At 39.3% G+C, this 21,708-nt stretch overlaps 1 protein-coding gene and 1 pseudogene across 2 annotated transcripts in view; both read left to right on the top strand.

The window, feature by feature from the left end:
* The window catches only part of TENM4 (teneurin transmembrane protein 4), a 1,359,030-nt gene that overhangs the window by 340,989 nt on the left and 996,333 nt on the right, over nt 1–21,708 (top strand). For both annotated transcript variants that reach the window (XM_032427010.1, XM_032427011.1), the window contains exon 3: nt 19,542–19,604. The gene's annotated coding sequence lies outside the window, so the exon portion shown is untranslated. The remainder of the gene's footprint in view (nt 1–19,541; nt 19,605–21,708) is intronic.
* LOC116646365 lies at nt 3,579–4,475 on the top strand (annotated as a pseudogene).

The raw sequence follows: 21,708 nt of genomic DNA, 5'->3' as shown, positions 1-21,708 counted from the left end.
ATATATATGGTTATATATGGTAGACAATAAGCTTTCTCTGCAAATCTAGGGAAAAAGAACATACACGTTAACTTTCACTTATAGTAGAGAGGAAGGATTGTGTTAAGTGCTTTCATTGATTGCCTTGCTTTTGCATGAAAGAGTATGAGAGCAAAAAAATAAATAAATAAAGGCAAATTAATACAGAGAAATAGGCCTGAGGCTAAGATTTGTTAAATTTACAGCAGGATAATTGTTCCTTTTTAAATGGAGATTTATTATTATTATTATTATTTTGAAGTATAAATGGCACTTTTACAAGGGTTATCATCTCCTCTCCCTCCTCCCATCCTGAAAATTGGAGGGCAAAAAAGCCAGAATTCTGATCTTTGCCAAATTCTATCCATTTCTGATCCCATGTTTCCCCACACTTACCCTTCTGCGCACGTAAGAAGATCATTAATAGGAAAAAGAATCTACCCCACTAATATTTTCTTATTCAGGTCTAAACACTCTTCCCACAGACCTTAAAATTGAACTGGACAGAGACTAAGAGAGAGTACATTTGTGAAGAGGCCTGCCAGGACCCCTGGGGAATAAGAAGCTGATCTATTATTTATGCTTTCTACTTAACATTATTTGGATTTTCAAGATGAACCCAAATACAGCGGCCTCTGGGCAATAAAACACAGGAAAAGGCAATGATTTATTGACAAATAATGTTAACATAAAGGTAGTCTGGAACAAAGATGATGGTGGGAGTAATAGTGAAACTGCCGACCACTGGGGACAGTGTATCAGGAAAACAGGAACAAATTCAGGTTGTTTTCATTACATATACTTAGAACCAGCAGCAACCTAAGAATAGGGAGCCTAGAATGTGGTATAGTTGGGGGAAGAGGAGACAAAGAACATGTGAATATCACAATTAGAATACATGTGATCTAAAGCACAGCAGTCATTTATAGATCTTTTTCAAGCCCATACCCTCTGTAAGGGCCTTACACTGTAGGTAGGGAAGTTCTTCTAGTTGCATAGAAAATACAACTGAATTTTAGAGTTGGTGAGTGTCTTGTTCTAGATCTCTTCTGCCTTATACTCTTGTACACAATTCCTTGCCCTTGTGGTGCAAGGCCTCACACGTACTATCAAAAATTCCTGTGGTTCTACTTCTAGGACCACTTGGATTCATTCCATGTGGGGTCTCTTATGCTCTACTACAAACCCTTGCGTTCTGTTCTGGAGACTCTGGTTTATGCCCGGTTACCTCCTACTTGGGATTGACTGCAACAGAGCAGATGATTTAGTCTGATTAGACCCTGTGCTTGGACTCCCTCTTTCTGTCCTACAAAGGGTTCCAGTTCACCCCTGTGTGGAGCTCTGACTCTCAGGATCCCAGCCTGGATTATGCATGTATAGAAAAGGAATTCAGTTACAAGGAGTTGCAGGATGTAGGAGTCTACAAATGTCTACTACATGTCTATAAAGCGTGGACTTTAGAGCCAGGACTAACCTATGTTTAGATCTTGGCTCACTACTTACTAGCTGTGCACCTGGGGCAAGTCACTAACCCTCTCTGAGCCTCTAGGTCCTCCTCTGTAAAATGGGTGCAGCACCTACCTTACAGATTATTGCAGGGCTTCTCAACCTTGACATTTAGACATTTGGGGCCAGATAATTCCATGTTTTGGCAGCTGTAAGTTGTCAAATATTTAGCAGATATTTAGCATCTACAAAATAGATGCCAGCAGCACCGTCACATCCCATACTGTAAAAATAAAAAATATCTTTATGACAAAATCCTTTGCATGGCAAAATTGTCTACAAAACTTATATACAAAATTGTCTACAAGCAAAAATTGAGAACTACTGGACTATTAGAGGTATGACAAATAATGTATAGAAAGTTCCTTGCACAAAGTAAGTACTCAGAAAAAGGAAGCACTTGTTATCAACATCACTGTTACCAAGTTGATACAGCTAGGAAATGGCAAGAAAGGGTCTGAAAATCAGAGCCTGTGGCTTTCCAGTTCAGGGCTTCTAAGATGAGAGATACGTAGCTCTTTGAGGGAATCTGTGAAGTCAGGAATAAAGTAGTGAGCTGAAGAGATTGATTCAGTTCGAAAATGGGCAAACAATTAAAGTTAAAAATGAGCAATTAAAATATATTTTCCCATTTAAAAAATACAAATGGCCAATAGGTATATGAAAAGGTGCTTAAGATCTCTAGTCATCAGGGGAGTGCAAATCAAAACTACAATGAGGTATCATCTCACACCTGTTAGGATGGCTATTATCAAAAAGACAAGAGATGACACATGTCGGTGAGGATGTGGAGTGTACTGTGTACTGTCAGTAAGAATGTAAAGTAATATAAACATTATGGTGGCACTTCTTAAAAAAAAATTAAAAATTTAACTACCAAATGATCCATCAATCCATCCTTGGTATATATCCAAAGGAAATCAGTATCTCAAAGAGATACCTGCACACCCATGTACATTGCAGCACAATTCAGCACTTTTCACAATAGCCTAGATATGGAAACAACCAAAATGTCCTTCAGTGGATGAATGGATGAAGAAAATGTGGTATGTGCACACAAAGGAATAGTATTCAGCCATAAAAAAGAAGGAAACCCTACCATTTGCAACAATATGGATGAATCTGAACAGCATTATGCTGAGTGAAATAAGCCAGAAAGTGAAAGACAAATACTGTGGACCCAAAGAAAAGAAAAAGCTAATTTCATAGAAACAGGGAATACAATGGTGTTTGCCAGGTGTTTTATTTAGACACTGGGGGGTAGGGAATGGAAATAGCAGTGAAGATCAAAGGATGCAAATTTTCAGTTGTAAAAAGAACAGTTTCTGAGGATCTGATGTACAGCATGGTGACTGTGGTTAATAATACAGTATTGTATATTGAAAGTTGATGAGAATAGATCTAAAGCATTCTTACCACAGAGACACACGAAGAGGACTTACGTGAGGTGATGGATGCGTCAGTTACCTTAATCTTGGTAATCATTCTGCAGTGTATATGTATACCAAATTGTCATGTTTTATACTTTAAATACATGCAATTACGTTTGTCAATTATTCCTCAACTAAGTAAAAAAAAAAAAAAAAAGACTCCATTATGTTCCTAAAAATTAAGAACTCTAAAGAGCTTTTGTTTATGTGGGTTATATCCAGCAATACTTTGTGTACAAGAAATTAAAACTAGAAATTTAAAAAATATTTGTCGACCATTTAAACTAACAATAAACATGGACCATGCTAACATAAGTAACATAGTTTGTGAAAAGTAACTATTTTTTCCAAAACAAAAGTAAGTTGTATTACATTTTTCTAATCTCTTTAATGTGGCTTAATAGAAAAGAGCTGGATTATCATATCTGCTACTATGTTGAGTCTGTTACAAAAATTATAGATCACGTAGCCTCTGGAAAGCTCCTCTGTAATTGGTGAGACAATGAGAATAGAATAGGCAAGTAACATCCTAGTATTATTAAGAAAATAATATGTCTGACCTCACAGACCCCTTGAAGGGGTCTTGGCAACTTATTGAGCTCTTGTATCCCTTTGAGAACCATTGGACTAAAGTGAGGGGTGGGCATGGGGTCCATCAGAAGAGAGAATACTGCTTTTTTTTTGCCGTATCTCCTGCGAAAATGAAGACCATTCTCAGCAATCAGACTGTCGACATTCCAGAAAATGTCGCCATCACTCTGAAGGGACTCACAGTTATTGTGAAGGGACCCAGAGGAACCCTGCAAAGGGACTTCAATCACATCAATGTAGAACTCAGTTCTTCTTGGAAAGAAAAAGAAGAGGCTCCGAGTTGACAAATGGTGGGGAAATAGAAGCTGGCTACTGTTCACACTATCTGTAGTCACGTACAGAACACGATCGAGGGCGTTACACTGGGCTTCCGTTACAAGATGAGGTCTGTGTATGCTCACTTCCCCATCAACGTTGTTATTCAGGAGAATGGTTCTCTTGTTGAAATCCGAAATTTCTTGGGTGAGAAATACATCCACAGGGTTCGGATGAGGCCAGGTGTTGCTTGTTCTGTATCTCAAGCCCAAAGAAATGAGTTAATTCTTGAAGGAAATGACATTGAACTTGTATCGAACTCAGCTGCTTTGATTCAGCAAGCCACAACTTTTTAAAACAAGGATATCAGAAAATTTTTGGATGGTATCTATGTTTCTGAAAAAGGAACATTTCAGCAGGCTAATGAATAAGATCTGAGTTGTCCATCTACAGAAACAGCAAGATGCTGGATGATTTTTCAGACTTATTTGTGATATTTTAAAGATGCAATAAAAGCTATACTGGTTTAAAAAAAAGAAGACGAAGAAGAGAGAATACCAAAGAATAAGACTGGACTGGTATTTAGGGAGCAGATGATGAAGGGCATTGACAGCCCTGCTGAGGTGTTGGGACTTTATTTTGAAGGCCACTGTTTCCCAAATTGGTGTTCAGTGAAATATTCTGAGTGATAATAGTAGTAATGTGCTGGAAAATATGATTGCTCACCAAAAGGTTTGGGAAATGGCACACCATGTCCTCTCATAAGATTCACAATTCACATAGTACATTTGAGAGCCCTGCTATAAGAAATAAAAATTAGAAAAATTAAGTCTGTATAACCTGGTGTTCCCCAAGCTCATTAAGCAAGGAGACCTCACTCACTGCACATCTTTTGACTGTCCCCCCAGAACAGTATTTTGCTGGGCACTCCATTGGCCTGGAGTGGGCAGAGTGTCTCAGGTCAGGGTGCACTTACAGAAATATGTCTCTTGCTTTTGTGTGGAGATGATGCTTAAGGGTAGAAAGACTGGAGGCAGGAGAACCAATTAGAAGGTTGTTCCATGTGATAAAGGTTGATGATTGAAAACAGGTTATGAAAAGAGCAAAGAGCCGAGAGGTTGGATTTTAATAAAAAACTAATGATGTAATGTATGGTGATCAACATAACATTAAAAAAAAAAAAAAAAGACAATAAAGTCGTCTAAATCAGTGGTCTCCTAACCAGGGGTGATCTGATCCTTTGCAGGGTTTCTATTTGTTCCTTTCATTTAATGCTTTCTTAATTACTATTTTTGTATTTGTGTATAGTGGATCTAATTTATTTGAAGAGGACAATATTAAAAGTCATAGCCAATCAGATGACACAAGTTCTAACGAGTTAGAACAGGCACTAGTCTAGGAGCCAGAGCAGGGTTATGCTGATGGTCCAGGCCTTCACACCTTAGGTGCTGCATCATGGCTCTACATCCAGAGCCCCAGGAAAGGAGTTGGGGTGACCACAAGGTAGGGGAAGCACTGAACTGAACAGCTGATACAGCCAAACCATGCACACAACTGAATATTAGCCAGACATGTCTTTTTAAGTATGTGTGTAAATATAAAATCTATTCCCTAGAATACATGATCTTTAAAAAATGAATGAAGACTGCAGTCTCCCTGTGTGTAAAGCATGCTGCTGAGGCCTATGCTGGTCAGGGCAGCAGACACAGGACTCTCACCTCTCTCCTGCAGGCCCTTTACTTCTTTTGATGCAACTGAGACCCCTTCAGTTGACTCAGAGACACTTCAAGGCAACACTCAGGGACCAGAAATTTCTAAGCCCAGCTTCAGGACTGGTTTTGCCTCTACAAGGAAGGCAGAGATAAAAAGTCAGAAAGGAGGCTCTGAGTATATGTTTTCATTCCTGCATAGAAATGTCTCTATGAACTGTAGCACCGGGGCCTAGAGGAAGCACCAAATGACATGGGGAAACCACAGTCTGGCTTTGCAAGGGGTGAGGGATTCCACTGGGTTTGATACAGCAAATGATAAACACTGCTTTGGACTATTGCCCAAGCTTTTTATAGCTCTTCAATCGGGTAGGGAAGGCATGTACCGGGTTCTACTATCAAGTTGCATAATCCACTGAGTGAATGGAATAAGCCAGATGCAGCTGCCCTCCATCACACCCCTGCCTGCCTGCCTGCCTGCCTGCCCCAAACCCACATCTTGGTCGCACACAGCTCCGGGACAGAGCCAGGAGCAGTGACCTGATGCTCACTGAGGAGGCCAGTGGTTAACCAGGCAACAAACAGTAGCCCTCCAAAGTCAGATTGCTGGATGGATCTACATCTAAACACCTTTTGGAAGAGAGATGACTACAAGGGAATGTGGCTTATTTAAAAAGAAAGAGGGGGAGAAAAAGGAGAAAGAGAAGGAAGAGAAGCAGCACTGAGCCAAAAGACATCTATTTGAACTTTATTATTTGTAAGTTAAAATATGTGTTAATGTCCAACAACACGTGTCTAAAAGCGTGTTTTAACATTGGTAGAATCCTGTTCTTGTCAAGCTGGGAATCACCATCATCTGGCCCACAGATGAGGAAACAGAGCCACAGAGATGCTTGACTGAGGTCACGGAGAAAGTGAGGAGAGCCAACACTGAGACCAGGGTTTCCTGAGCACCTCTTCAGTGCTCTGAGGTCCCCAGAAAATATTAGATGTAGTTGATTTGACCTCTTGACAGTTGGAATTTTTAAATGATTAACTGAACAAAGACTATAGTATTGGAAGTCAGGAAACTTTTGGCCAGAAACATGAAAGCAAGAAGTAGGAAGCCTTCAGGTTGGTCTCTTGGTCTCTTGCTTTTGTGTGGAGATGAGACAGGAACAGAGAAAAGGAAAGAGGGAAAGAAATGTTATACCCCAAGGAAAAAGTCACAGAATGCCAGCTGGTCAGCAGGGGATAGACTCTAGGAGTTCAGCATGCCTTGGGTTTAGCAGTGGGTGGTTTCCCTTGCAGGAGCTTTCTCTATAACTGTGGAAGACAGCCTCCCTGAGTGTCTGCTCACCAGCCCTGTTGGTAAATGTGACGAGAAGTTCATTTCATTTATATTCTTGAGTGGCATTCTTAAGCAATCAGTTGTGCTGAATTTAACTCTATTTCCTTGTTGGGACATTTCCCTTAAAACAAAATGCGCTGTTGAAGACCTTTTTAGCATATATTTTCCAAAAATACAAAACAATGTTTTTCTACACTAGATTTATATGACTGGCTTATTCTTTGCACAAATGTTTATTGAACACAAACCTGTGTTCCAATTGCTCTGCTGGATGTTAGACACTGGGAGATCTAGGACAAGCACTTGAAGAGCTCGGAGTCTTAGAGGACAGACATGGGGGCTTAAGTAATGCAATGGGAAGGGCTTTGACTGCTAACCAAGAATGCTGGATATTAATTTGGGGCAATAAGGAGCCACAGAATGATTCTAAGTGGAGACTTATAGGCTCCAGTAGCAGGGACACCCTTGCAGACATGAGGTTCAGGCAGTGATCCAGACAAGAGAGAAGTACGAAGACAAGGGAGTGACATTCAGAGAATAATGCTTGGTGATCAATCGCATTTGGCCTGTTAAGAAGGGGAAATGTAGAGAATGTCTGTAAGGACATTTCCTTTTGCCTCTAATGTATTCATTGAACAAATATTCACTAAGTACCTACCATGTGTCAGGACTCATGTTGGGGACTGAGGACAGAGTAGAAAGCCCAAAGACAAATGATAGGATAGGTAGAGAAGGGGACATGGAAGCATAGAAGAAGGGTTTCTGTTCCTGAAAGGAAGTAATGTCTGAGAGACATCTGAAGAAAGCGGAAATGAACTAGCTGAGGAGACAGAGAGGGAGGAGAGTGTTGCAAGCAGAGAATACAATATGAATACAAAGACCCTGTGCCAGGAAGTTCAGTGAATGCCCCAGAGACTGGATGAAGCTCCATGTGGATAACATAGAGTAGGATGGGAACAGATGAAAAATGAGGCTACAGAGGTATGTCTTAGGGAAGTCAAAGGAAGCAGAATAAGTGGATCACCACCATTTTCCCCACTCCATTCCACCTTCCCAATGGCCTGGGGAATCTGGGATTCTCAAAGAGACCAGAACTCTCTGGGGATAGGGTTGGAGGTCAAGGACCATGGCTTTAGTAACCGAGGTGACCACAAAAATCTCTTTCCCTTCCCCTCCCCCCTCTTTTCCTCCTCCTCCTCCCTTTTGTTCTACCACCCACACACCGTGCTTTTCCTCACTTCCAGCCCTTCATATTGACTATTCCCCTTGCCTGGAAAACTGTCTCCCCAGAAACTCCTTCAGGCCACTACTCAAGCATTATGTCCTCTCTGAAACCTTTCTAGACCCTGAGCAGTTATTCTAGTTTGTCCATCTGCCTCTCCCTTTAGATGCAGAATTCCTTGTGAGCAGAGGCTCTGTCTCCTATGTCTCTGTATCTTTGGTATCTAACTCAGAGTCTGGCATACTTGATGTTCATATAAATGTTTGTTGAAAGAATGGAAAAAATTCAGAAATCCTGTTTCTACTAAGCATAGAAAATTAAAATTCTCTATTATTCCATGTAAGTCTTAAATATCCCCGAGTCACTGGAACTACCAGCTTCGGATACCCTATTTAACCAGCCTAGACTTAGACACTGATATAGCTAACATTGCTGCATATTTCCTGTATGCCGTACAGACTTCTAAGTGCTTTATGTTTACTAACTCATGTAATTCACACAATTCTAGAACAATGTGGCAGACAAGGAAACCAAGATAGAGAGGTTAAGTAACTTGTCCAAAGGCCCACTAGTGAATGATGGAGCTAGGATTGAAACCCTAGCAATTTGACTCCAGATCAGAATAGCCTTATCAAAACAACTTCACATTGTCCCAACTTAGTTATCCTGAAACAGCAACACCTATGTCTTTGTTATAGATGAAGACAGCAAGGACCAATCAAATCAAATCATTAGCTGTACTCTCCAAAGAAGGGATGGCCAAGATCCATCTCTTTCTAGCCACCTTCTACAACCATGCTTGATTCTTGTATATGCCTCAAGGAACTATACCCACCTGCCCCCTCCCCACTGAGGTTTTAGCCCAGGTCTTATCTCACATACCATTATGGCAATTTTGGTAAGAACTTCTGGGGAAGGAGATAATAAGGACATCCTTTCAATATGCAACCCAGAATAGAGGCAAGACTAGGTGTTCCATTTTCCTTCTTTGGGTCCACCATTGTTTCTCTCTTGCCTTCTAAAGTTGAAAGGGGTAGGACTCGCCAAAAACTTGGTATGCTTCATACATGCACCTTCCCAGCATAGGATAAAAGGAATAATCTGTAACGAGATAAGGATTTTTGTGTGTGTTTCTGACGTCAAAAAACTCCACCCATTGTTGTGATAGCTTATCTCCTTGAGGTCGCCATTTTGTCTCCAATCCATATTTCTGCTTATGGAGGATTATTTCCATCTCTAGGAGGGAGATTTGAGTGACCAAAGCATTATACTGTGACCAGTGCCACTGATCTTGCCAGGGCTGTGCATGTCAGCGACCTCTTGTTCCTTTTGAGTATAGCACAGTCTTGCCTGTCTTTATTTTTCTCTTTGGCTTTCACTGGAATCCATAGAAGTAGAGGCAGGGTCAAACTCTTTCCAGATGTAATTATTGGAAAGAAATACTTTTATTTCAGTCTTTAAATGTTAACAGAAGTATAGTTTTAACACTGAGGAAAGTTGGATTGAGCTGCTGAAAAGGAGAGCAGGAGAAAGGACTCAAGCATATTCCTCATTCTTATTTGTGACTTGGATATGAACATTGGCTTCAGGTTGAAACTTGGCAGCACAGAAGTATTTTAACAAAAGTAATCTGAAGCAATAAAAAAGGCAGTTTGCCATTTTTATATAAGTAATAGAAGTTCAAAAAAGGCAAGTAAGAAAAAAAATCAAAGCATTATTAGTTTGGGGATTTTTATTGTACTCTCATAACTAAAAGAATAAAAAGTTCCATTTTTCAAGGGCAAAATCTATAAGACAGTTCTGAGTGTGGATGGCCACAAAAAAAGCCAGCAAAAAAGATGTAAGATGAATAAGTCTGATTCCCATGTCTGGCACATGGAGTTAATAGTTAGGAATTAAGACAAAGCATGTTCACATATGTTTTAAAAGAAACATGCATTACGCATTCATATTACACTAGGCCTTAAAGGACGAGAGAAAAAAAAAATAAAGAGAAAAAAAGAAGACATCATTTTCACTTTCAAAAGAGGCTAAAAGCCATACCCACAAATGCTACAAGGCAGAGAAGTAAAAACGGGCCATGGTAAGTGCGGACATGGGCGTGGAAAGGGTGGCAACTTTGGAGTCAGAGGGATTTGGGTTCAATTTCCACCTCCAATACTGTGTGACATGGACCAATTACATTATGTCTCCAAGTGTTGGGTTTTTCATCTACAAAATGAGAACTTGTGCCTTGCACAGTTGTGAGAAGTGAGTCATATGCAACACATGTGAAGCACTTTGCTTTGCCTGGCTCCTTGCAGGCATCCAGTAACTATTATTTCTCAGCCCCTACTTCCCTGTGATAGGGGTATGGAACTAGCCATTAAGATGCTCACATAGTCCTCTTCTTGCAGTGAAAAGGCAGAAGCAAACAGAAAGAAAGTCAGCGGCCAAAGTGGCATTGCTGTGTGGCGAGGACATAGTCACACAGTATGCTGATTTAAAAATGGGAGCTGGGGTTGGACTTGAGCCTGTGTTTGTCTTTCCACTCTATCCATAGGCCTCTCTAAATGACCTGACAAGAAGCTGACTCCCAATAGTGTCAAAAAACTACCCCCAAAATGAAATATTTGTACTCTTTTTAGTATTTAATATTGTTTCCATAAAACAATACATAGGGCAATACTTTTCCTATTCCTATCAAATTTTATTTTGTTTACTGAATAGACTCATCAAAAGAAGGCTTTTTTAGGGAATTAAGTGGGAAGGGACTGATAAGAGGCCCTAAAGAAACATCTGGAGCTTCCCCAGAGAGAGGTGTGTCTGAATTCAAGAATGAGAGTTCACCCAGGAGGGGAGACTGAACAGAGCTGGGAAGGCTCTCTGAAGCTCAGAGAGGGGCACCTGGATGTCGTACACCAGCAGTCAGCAGGCATGGATGACGACATTTGTGGTTTTCCTGCTGACGTGGCCATAAATAATGATATGAGGGTAATCAAAAAAAAAAAAAAAAGTGGGATGGGGGCACTGAATGTGATTTGCCATGAGGATCACCATGCAGGGAACCCTATGGGAATACCTATAACAGCAGCTCTAGTGAGGTGCTATGTACGTGCTTCACATAATATACTGGGTATATGCCAGGCGCATGCATAGTAACCTGTGAATTAGGCATTTTAATGCCTAGTTCACAGATAAGAAAACTCTGGAAAGGAAATGGAAGCACCGGGAGTCAACAGCCAATTAGACAGTCTTGGAATGTGAATCCCTGCTCTGACACTTTCTATCTGTATCAATTTGCTTGGCCTCGGCTTCCTCATTTACAAAAAGAAAATATAGATAATCACACTGAAATATTGATGTAAACATCAGAGATGGTAAATGTAGTGTCTAAGCACAGTCCTTGGTATGGAATAATGGTAAGTGCTCTACAAGGAATATGGTAGGTGCTAAACTAAAGTGATGGATGAATGGATGGATGGCTGGCTGGCTGGCTGGCTAGACAGAAACACATAGTAAACTAGTACTAGTTAAAAGACAAAAGATGGTTGCTGAACATCCAACTTGGGGCCCTCCATTCTACGTTTTAGCTTGAAAAGAGTCCCAAAAGGGCTATAAAACATATGTGATTAATCCCATTTGAAATGTGAATAAACCCGAAGCCTGATCTCAGATAATGTCCTCAAGCTCATTCACATACTTTGATTATTCAACAAATATTAATTGAGCACCTACTCTGTGCCAGGTTCTGTTCTCAGCACTGGGGACATGGTAATGAAACAGACAAAAACCCCGCCTCACATACAACTTACATTCTCTTGAGAGTAAGGGGTAATAGACAATGAGCAAAACAAATAAGTAAGGTATATATTCATACCTTGAGGATCTGGGGCAAAGACAGGAATCCATATCCCTGGGGCTGCAAGGTCACGTAGACTAGACTGGAATCAAAGACTATGTATATCTACCACCCACAGACTCCCAAGTCACAAGATCAAATAGCCACAGCCACAGCTGCCACTTTCTGAACTCAATTCTGCATCTCTTAAAATTGCACATTTAACTGTGGCATGCATGGGGCAGAGGTGGTGCCGAAGTGCAGAGGTCCCCCAACCTGTTATAGCCTGAGAGCCCCCGAGAAGAGCTGACTACAGGGCTTTCAAACCAACAGGAAAATTGGGGTCACTCTTTGCTCTATTGTGTTGTACTAGTTGTGCTGTGGTTTCATAGCTTCATGGAAGGGAAGCAGATGGAGTCCCTGACCTTGGGTGTTGACAAGCTAAGAAATAAAAAATATCCCCCAGGCTACACGTGGTATCTGGATAATATCACACCATTGCTAAAGGCCAGACCCTGACCAACATTCAAAAGTGATGACAATAGGTTAGCACCAATGTAATGATTATGACTCTTCTGTTAAGCACTGGGTCTATACCCAGTCGTGTAATGAGGGATCCAAACCACAGAGAAAACATGACCTCAACCATTTGTAAAACAGAGATAGACTTAAAATTCTTACCTCCCAGTTATCTCTTAGTCTGTCCATCTTTCTCTATTCTCACAGCCGTAACTCTAGATTAGATCACCGTCATCTCTCACTTGAACTGTTTGAGCAACCCTCTAACTGCTCTCCCAGCTTCCCTCAATGGTTTCTGCTGCCCTGGGGCAAAAGCACACAGCCCTGCGCATGGTTTGCAAAGCCCCTCTTTGTCCATGCCACAGCCGCACTGAACTCCCCCAAATATGCAACATTCCCTCTGATCACCAAGTATTTGCATATATTGTTCCATCTCTTTGGAATTTCCTTTCTTCAGCTGGCCAACTCCTACTCATCCATTCTCTCATCTGAAATGTTACCTCCTGACATTTAACTCTAATTTTAGTTCTCCCTAAATTCTAAGACTTGGTTGGTGGCTCCTGCCATGCAGCACTCTCCTGTAACTTGGTCTTCCTGATGGGTACCCACCAAGTAAGTAACCGAATGTCTGTAATTAAATGAATTATACTGTCTCCCAGAGACCCAGCAGCAAAGTTGCATTCTAGGACTTATACTGCTGATCTTTCTCTCTTATTCACCCCCAAATTAGATCTGCTTAAGAAGTAAGTGTGGTTACCCACATTTCAGGCACAAGAGTAGTAGATGGATGGTGCCTTTGCCCTGAGCGGTGTACTGCTCCTAGGATTTTCCCTCCAAGGTGTGGATTCCCACCTGGGGATGATATTTGTACACTTCAGTCGGTAGAACAGGACCTCTGAAGTTGATTTCTTGTTCTTCCTACTTCAGCTCACCACTAGGGCATCTAGGTGAATTTAGCTTCCTGAGGAAATTGTTCTGTTTCTTGCCTAATGGGTTATAAAAAGCACTAGGCTCTCTGTATCATTGTCCGAGTAGATGCATCAGGGTAGAAGTCTAAGGGGCCCTCTGCTACTATACATTGTCTAGAAATAGACTTAAAGAATCGTAGAGTGTTCATGATAGAAAAACTAAAGATTATTTGACCTAAACTCCTTCCTTTCTTTCTTCTTTCCTTCCTTCCTTCTTTCCTTCCTTCCCTTCCCTTCTTTCCTTCTCTTCTTCTTTTATTTTTCCTTCCTTCCTACATAGCTATCATGTATCAGACAATATGCTCAAAATTGGGAATTTAATCAGGCAGAAACAGATCAGCTTACCTTACAAAGCTTATAGTCCTTCTAGACCTTTAGAAAAGTAGCCAATCACAATACAGTGTGCTAGGGGAGGACTTACTTGTTTGTTCATGTATTTACCCATTTCAGGACATGTGGCATTGGAATAAGAATTAATTGGCCCCAGTTTCTGTGACATAGTTATGTTCTAGTGAATGCTGTGTTCTCATTTGGAATGTCAATTGTGATTATGAAAATCAAAGTTTATGTTTGTAAAGTTAATATGAGAGAAGTTAATATGTCTCATTATCTGATAGTTTGGCACTGGATCCAGCAAATATTAGGTGCTAAATAAATATGTGTTGTAAAATCTCTCCTTGCTTTAAACAGCGTTTCTCACCTTATCAATATTTACTAATCTTTCTTCCAAGTGCCTTTTGGCTTGACCAAAAACATAAATGTATCATCAAAAACCAAAAAGAGAGAGAACCAACATATATTAAGTGACAGATTTTATATTAGGCCCTAGGGTACTTACAGTATCTCATTTATTCTCATTGAAATCCTTGAAGTTGCATGTTTACCACCTTATTTTGCCAATGAAAACTTAAATCCTATATAAGTTTCGGTGACTTTCCTGATGTCACATAGCTGGTAATTGTGAAGCCAGCTGGGATCTGTCTAGTATCCTCTTTAGTTGTATACCATGTGATCTGAACAACAAGCATTCTAGGATTGATTTACACAGCTTTATGGGAATAACCATCCCACCTTTTTAGGTGACCATTTTAATGAGTTAGGGGTGATTTCTAGGTTTAAATCTGGGTTTTCATGTTAAAACAATGAGTCTCAGTACTTTAAATGCAAGAGCAGTATTTAATGCTTTATCTTGACTGATGATAACTAAAATTCATCTCTATTTTTTTCCCTTAATTTACATTTCCAAGGCTCTTTCTCTCTGATTAAGTAGACTCTTTGCGCTAACTCTGAAATTCTGGCAGCCCTGAATTTTTATTACCTCTCATTTTCATGTTTCCTTTTAACTTACATCAAGTTTGGGCATATAGCTCCCTTTTATCTTATAACTGCTGCCTAGCAATGTTTCTTAGAGTAACTGTAGTTACCCTCACTATGAGACCATTATACTTGGATTTGTTGAAGTGGCACCTTCCCCACCATCCCACCCCCAGCATATTAGTTAGGTCACTTGATTTTAAGTTACAGAAACCAGTATGAAGTAGCTTTAAGCAAAAAAGTGGGATTTATTACAAGAGAAAAATGTTGTCTCCTAAAAAACAGGGTCAGGAATACAAATGAAGCTGAGAACCCTATCTAGACTCTCTCCATCTCTCATCTCTGTCCCTCTCTGTATGGCCACTTTATTCTTCTTCCTCTGAAGACTGGCTTTCTTTGGTCTCTGGTCCACAAGAAAAAAGCTCCCAAATGTCCATTTTCAGATCCCAAATGTACACATTACAGTTCACCCACCTGAAAAACAAAAAACAACAAACAAAAAAACACCTAATTTTCTTGATCCAACTTCCAAACTTCTTGGGAAAGAATTCTGAGGACCAAGATGGCAGCACTTGGTCCAAGCAACTGTGGCCAGGAAGGTAGTATCTTTATTCAAAGCAGCTGCCAGGGGTCTATTCTATGGAAGGAGGTGGGGGGGCTTAAATAGAGATAATTGTAAACTGATCAGATTCTGAAATAATTCTGTTACTTTTGCCTCATTAGATTATCCATTTTCTCAGCCGTCTTTCTGACAATGAGGAAGGTAAAGCCAGAATCGGAGATTTAAAGATCATAGTGTTTGTTTGCAGCAACTAGGAAGGGGACTTGACATGGTGAAAATCATGAGGGCAGGGACCACATCTATCTGTTTATAGCTGTGTTCTTAATGTCCAACATGATGCCTGGCAGTCAGTGGAAATGGGATATCTACTAATTAAAGGATGCATAAAACTCAAGGGAAAATGTTGTTCATTATCCTCCTTTACTGGTACAAAATCAAAGTAAGAAATGAAGAAAAAAGACGAAGAAAAAGTATTTCCAAAGTTAACATAACAGAGGTTGTACTGGAGGATATTCTCTGCCTGACTGGCACATAGAAATTGTCTTGCTCCAAGTGAGCACTGGATCAGCATTTTCACTCTCTAGGGTTTTAAAAGTGGCACTAGCGCCTGGGGGTCTTTTTAAGGCTTTTGAGGCAAATCCTATATATAATCCAAGAAGCTGTGTTTGTATATACGTGTTTATAATGGAAGAACCTTTCTCATATAGGAAAGCTTGAAAAAGATGAGCCATTCTATAAGCTATAAATAATTAAACACTATTCTCCATATAGAAGCCTTCATATTCTAAAAATTCATACCCATCTGATTGTTTTCTATAGCAATCTAGATTATTGAGAATGAAATATTTTCAAAATTATATCCTCTCAAGTGGATTTTGGTTTGCGTAATTTCATGATTTGTTTTATTTTTTATTATTTTTATGTTTATTTTTATTTTATTATGTTATGTTAATCACCATACATTTTATTATTTTTAAATTGTTCTATCTGTTTCTAAGGTATACACTACTCACCTGGACTTCATGTGCCTTGTTAAATAGATACAGATAGTAGTTTTGGGAGGGAGTGGGTATGGAAGAGGGATATAATAAAAATATCCTTTAGTTTGAAGTTTGGTGCGTGAGTTCTGTTAAGTTGCTATTTGTTCTCAGTCAAGTGCATTTGTTTAAAAATGGGAGATTGGGTTCAGTGATCTTTAAAATTTGCTTGTACTATATCATCTTATATATTTTCAATCAGAAAGTATTTATTAACGGAATAATTTCTGGGAAGCAAATCTTTAAAATAGTACTAAGTATGAGAAAGACATGGGGGGGAAGTGATCTTAAGGTGGCACTGTTTATAATAAGAGAAATATAGGAAAAAACTAAATATCCAATATAAAATAAAATGATCACATAAATTTGTGGTCTTTCCCATGGATAATATGGTGAAGTGATTTAGATCAAAGTGGGAAGGTGATGGTGCTACTCTGACTTGGGGCAAACCACACCTGAAATAGGAACTAACTGGAATATATTCTAAGAAGGCACATAGGCTAGTGAGGGAACCAGAAATAGTGTCACATGAGAAAAACTGGGGATGTTCCAGTGGAAGAGGAGGAAATTCAGGGATTTAAACTTCTCTAGAGTTGCTGTGAAGAAAAGAAAGTAGAATGGTTTGTAGGGTCACATGGGAGAGAATTAGGACCAGTGAATGGAAGGTTCCAGAAGATCAATCTCAATATGAGAGATCAAAGATTGTCAGTATGATTCTGCAGAGATGGGAATGTAGACAAATCTGAAGGGCTATACCAGGAAGATCAAAGACCCTTAAAGTCCCTTCCAGCCCTGAGGTTTGGTGGTCTCAAGAATTTTGGGAAAAGTAGATTAAGGCAGAAAGTCCAATGAGAAGAGTATCGCATGACTTTGTTTTCATAGGGTAATTCTCAATGTCCTTTTAAACCTCATTACTTTCTTATTCTAGACCCACTAAAGCCACCAACACAATTCAGAAGCTATCTGCTTCCCCTGATGTTCCTATCTGGGCTACCACATTTTCCTTTCACCCTTGTATTGAACTGACAATCTCCCTTTACAGAGAAATTCATGGGAAAGATTATATCACCTCCACAATGAACTCACCTAAGTAGACAGATCTAGGACATATAGGTAAAAGTGTTTATCATTTTTAACTTATAGAAGCGGTGTATACTCATTAAAGAAAGATGTAAAAAAAATCTAGAAAAGTAATAAGTAGGAAAAAAAGTCTATAATTCAAATATACAAGTGACCAAAGAAAGTTAACACTGAATTTTCCTTCTTGTCATGTTCCATGCCTTCGTAGCGTATAGATTTAATTTAACACAAGAGAGAGCTTTTCTGTGTTTGATCTTCCAGCAAATAATTAAATGAGCTTTTTCAAGAGTTAAAAATTCTTCAGTGAAAGACTGAATAACCACCTGTCAGGAATGTCATATAGGGAAATGCCATCCTTAGAGAGGAAGATGATCTAAATCAGGAGTTGACAAACTTTTAATACAAATGTCCAGATAGTAAGTATTTTAGGCTTTGCCGGTCATACAGTCTCTGTTCCAGCCACTCAACTCTGCTGTTGTAGCACCAAAGTAGCCGTAGACACTATGTAAACAAAATGGGCATGGCTGTGTGCCAATAAAACTTTATCAAAACAGGCTGTGTGCCAATAAAATTTTATCAAAACAAGGCTGATTTTAGCCCATGGGCTGTAGTTTGCTAGCCTCTTAAACTAAACCAAATGGCTTAACTAAACCAAATAACTTATTGGCCTTTTATAGCTTCAAAGCTCTTATCATAACAAAAAGAGCTGAAAGCCTCATTCAAAACCAGTAAGAGTTTTGGCAGACTCCTGTAGTCACATGAGTTAAGAGACTAGTTCAAGAAAGTCCACCTAGACAGGTCTCATCAGGCAAACACTCATTTTTGATAATTAGGCACCAGGAACCCAAGTGAGAAGGCTGAACAATAAATGGTCTTGAGAACAGAATAGATTTAGAAAATCAAGACAAGTCACTTGCACCTTCTGAAGACAGAATCTAGGCAAGAAGAATGGAAAGCAAATATTTACAATGAATTTAGCTCAGTGCCTGGTATATAAATGCTTGATTGAGTGAATTAGTCTATTGTATTCTAATATGACTTGTTCTATCATATCCTAATTCATTCAGTCTATAGAGCCGTTCATCAGACACTTACTGAGCACTTATTATATGCCAGCAAGTCTACTAGGTACTGACAGTATAGCAATGAATAAGATCTATCACAATACAAAACTCTAAAGACCAGATTCTTTGGTAAAATTTGGTAAAATTTCACAACCCAAACTGTTAACGCTCAGGTAGAATTAGAAATAAAGTGCTGTTGGGACACCTGGGTGGCTCAGTCAGTTAAGCGTCTGACTTCGGCTCAGGTCATGGTCCCGGGGTCCTGGGATGGAGCCCCACATCGGGCTCCCTGCTCAGCGGGAAGCCTGCTTCTCCCTCTGCCTGCTGCTCCCCCTGCTTGTGCTCTCTCTCTCTCTCTCTCTCACAAATAAATTAAAAAAAAAATCTTAAGAGAAAAGAAAGAAAGAAAAGAAAAAGAAAGTGCTGTTAGTATATGGTGCACATACGCCTGAGATAGGCGTGGTAGTCAGAAGGGGCTTTTCAGAGAAGATGATAACTGAATGAGTCCTGAGCATGAATGGGGTCAGCTGGTAAGAGATCTTACGGGAATTGGGAAGGCATGTCTTTCCAGCCAGAGGGGTCCCCATACTAAAAGGCTTATGGGTGAGGGTGAGTGAGTGACTTTCTAAGGATGCAAATGAGTTAGGAAGGCCAGGAAGGAGACAGCAAGCTAGGAAGGCACAGAGCCTGGAATCTGCTCCTGAAGAACCCTATAAATCCTGGTAAGGAGTTTTGCCGTGACCCTTAAAGTGGGAAGCTATTTTAAGCAGAGAAGTAGCTTGACAAGATGTATATTTTAGAAAGACCAGCAAAAATGCATCTAATGGTACGTTAGAGGGTTTTCATTAAAACTTTGCCAGTTACTTCTGACCGAGGGCTGGAACTGGCCTCAATATACGGGCCAGGAGAGGTAGTGATACCAGAGACGTAGGGGGTTGTAGCTGAAGAAGTAGAAGCAAGGTAGTTCTACTATGCGTTCTCCCTTTCCTTCCCTCCACACACCCGAGCCTGCCTCTTAATACACTTCTCTCAAATTATGGTCAACTCTGCCTCCTGCTCACAAACGTCTCCTCTTCCACAAGAGTGACAACACTCTTTTCCTCTTTGTCTTTACAGGTCTGTCATTGAGAGAGCTTGGATTTTCCACAGGTCCTTCTCCCCAAATAACTGGTTTTGTTGGTGAGTTATATGGTTCTTTATCTTCTGTTTATCGCCTTTGGTCATGAGCCAAATTATGGTAAAGCTTGCCTTGAATAGTACTTTTTATTCTTGGGCCTTTTTGTATTCGTGATTCTCAGACCTCCTGCCAAAGCCTTCAAGGTTCTGCTCATGTTTGTAGCTCAGTACACCACTCAGTATAGAGGTATTCTCTACCCCTTAGAGGTAAACTCCCTTTAGGCCAGCATTGAATTGCCAATCAGTTATGTATAATGCAAATGTTTATGTGCATATATAAAATTTAAATCCTCTAGAGATTTTTTACGTTCAAAGGAATCCTGTTACAAAGTGACAAATATATTTGAAAAATTAAAAAGCACTCCTTTTTTGTCTTCTTCAAAATGTGATCATTTATTCACATTGGAAGTGCGCCTGATGTTCAATAATGAAACTTTGCTTCCACACCTGCTTTTGTTTGAAATGTCGTTGAAATGTTGATGATGAGATAGTTTGCCCCCGATTAGAAAAAAATCAGAGGGTAGACGTTAAAATGAGATATTTCAAGACTTCTTGAAAAGATTTCAGACTTTTCCATGAGTTACATTCCCTTGGAAGAATGGAATATATTTCCAGACATGATATCTATTCTGGTCTCTTTTTAGAGCATGTTTTATAGTTTTTGAATGATTGACTGGGATGTTATTCTGGCCTTTTTGTTCTGTTTTATTGTTGTTGTTGTTGTTTTTTGAGGGAGGTTGATTTGGAGTTTTGTTTATTGGGAGGCACAGTACCTAGAGGTGGGTGATAAGAAGCTTGTCTTTTATTTCTATAAAGAAAAGAGTTCATTCTGGAGACTAAGTTGTTCCTTGCTTTTAGCGCAAAATATTTCTTGATGTGTAAATGCAGATTGAGAATAATAAATGTACTCAGAAGGCAGTTAACATAACACATTTTTTATACTCACACATTTGCCTGTATGACTAATAATAATTTGGAGAAAACAGAAATAGGTTCAAAAAATATAATTCACTTTCTAATAATTGGTTTCTTTTTGTAGTTCTCTTCCCTCCATTAGCACCTTTGTCAATGTTTCAGTACCTCTTTATGCACTCCTGGAGCAATCATTTTTGCATTTTTCTGGGGCAGCCATAATTTTTTATCCTTTCTCTCATTGATATATTTGGAGTCTTAGACCTTATGCTTTGATTTGGAATTCAGAAAATAAAGTCAATACATGCCTTCCACCCCCCTGTTTCCATCTTCCTCCCTCTCCTCCCACATTCCTGTCACCACACCTCTCAAAAGCCTTACTATTTTTACTTTTGGTTCTAGGCCAATTCCATTTCATTTTTCCCTTCAAGTACAGTGTAATCACTTCTGGATTGTTGGCACATTGTTGAAAACATTGGTATACTCAAATCTTTTCATTTTTTTTACATCATAAAAAGCAAAATCGGAATTTCAATTACATTTGAAAAACATATTACCCCGTCTTAAAATCCTAAAATGCCATCTGAAATAAGTTGCAAGGAACATTTCTGGTGTGTCCCTCAGCACACCTGTAGGAATTATTTATATCTCTACAACAGTGTTTAATTTAGTTTGATTGCTAACATTAATATAGGACAGAGTATCACATGTTTCAGTACAATTATTTATATAACAGGAAATAGTATGTTAACTTCATTTGAAATCAGTTTTTACTTTTATGGTAAGTTGGATAAAATAACTTGTCCATAATCTCAACAAAAATATTTCTGTAAATATTCTATAAAACAATAGAAGAATAGTAGTGTTAGTACCACAAGAATGATTACCCCTTTAGATGATGTGTTTTGGCCATTTCCCTCAGGTTTTTGAGTGGTCTGGTGGATTCTAAATCTTCCATGTGAGACTCTTAAAATCGAAAGAAATAATCTAAGAAGCACAGTCTGTGAATGCTTTGTTTCACTTTGAGGCTAAGGTTTACTCAGGATTAAAGACAAATAAATCCATTCTCATCGGCATTTACCTTTAATGTTAAATATTCCAATAGCCACTCAGTAATTCACATTGGGCTAATGTTTTAAATTGCTGTATCGATGTGACATGAATGCTGTCAAAATTAAATTATTGTATATTATTC

The sequence above is a fragment of the Phoca vitulina genome, unplaced genomic scaffold (assembly GCF_004348235.1).
Source record: "Phoca vitulina isolate PV1807 unplaced genomic scaffold, GSC_HSeal_1.0 scaffold36, whole genome shotgun sequence".
Lineage (NCBI taxonomy): Eukaryota > Metazoa > Chordata > Mammalia > Carnivora > Phocidae > Phoca > Phoca vitulina.
This window is presented reverse-complemented; position numbering and strand designations above follow the sequence as displayed.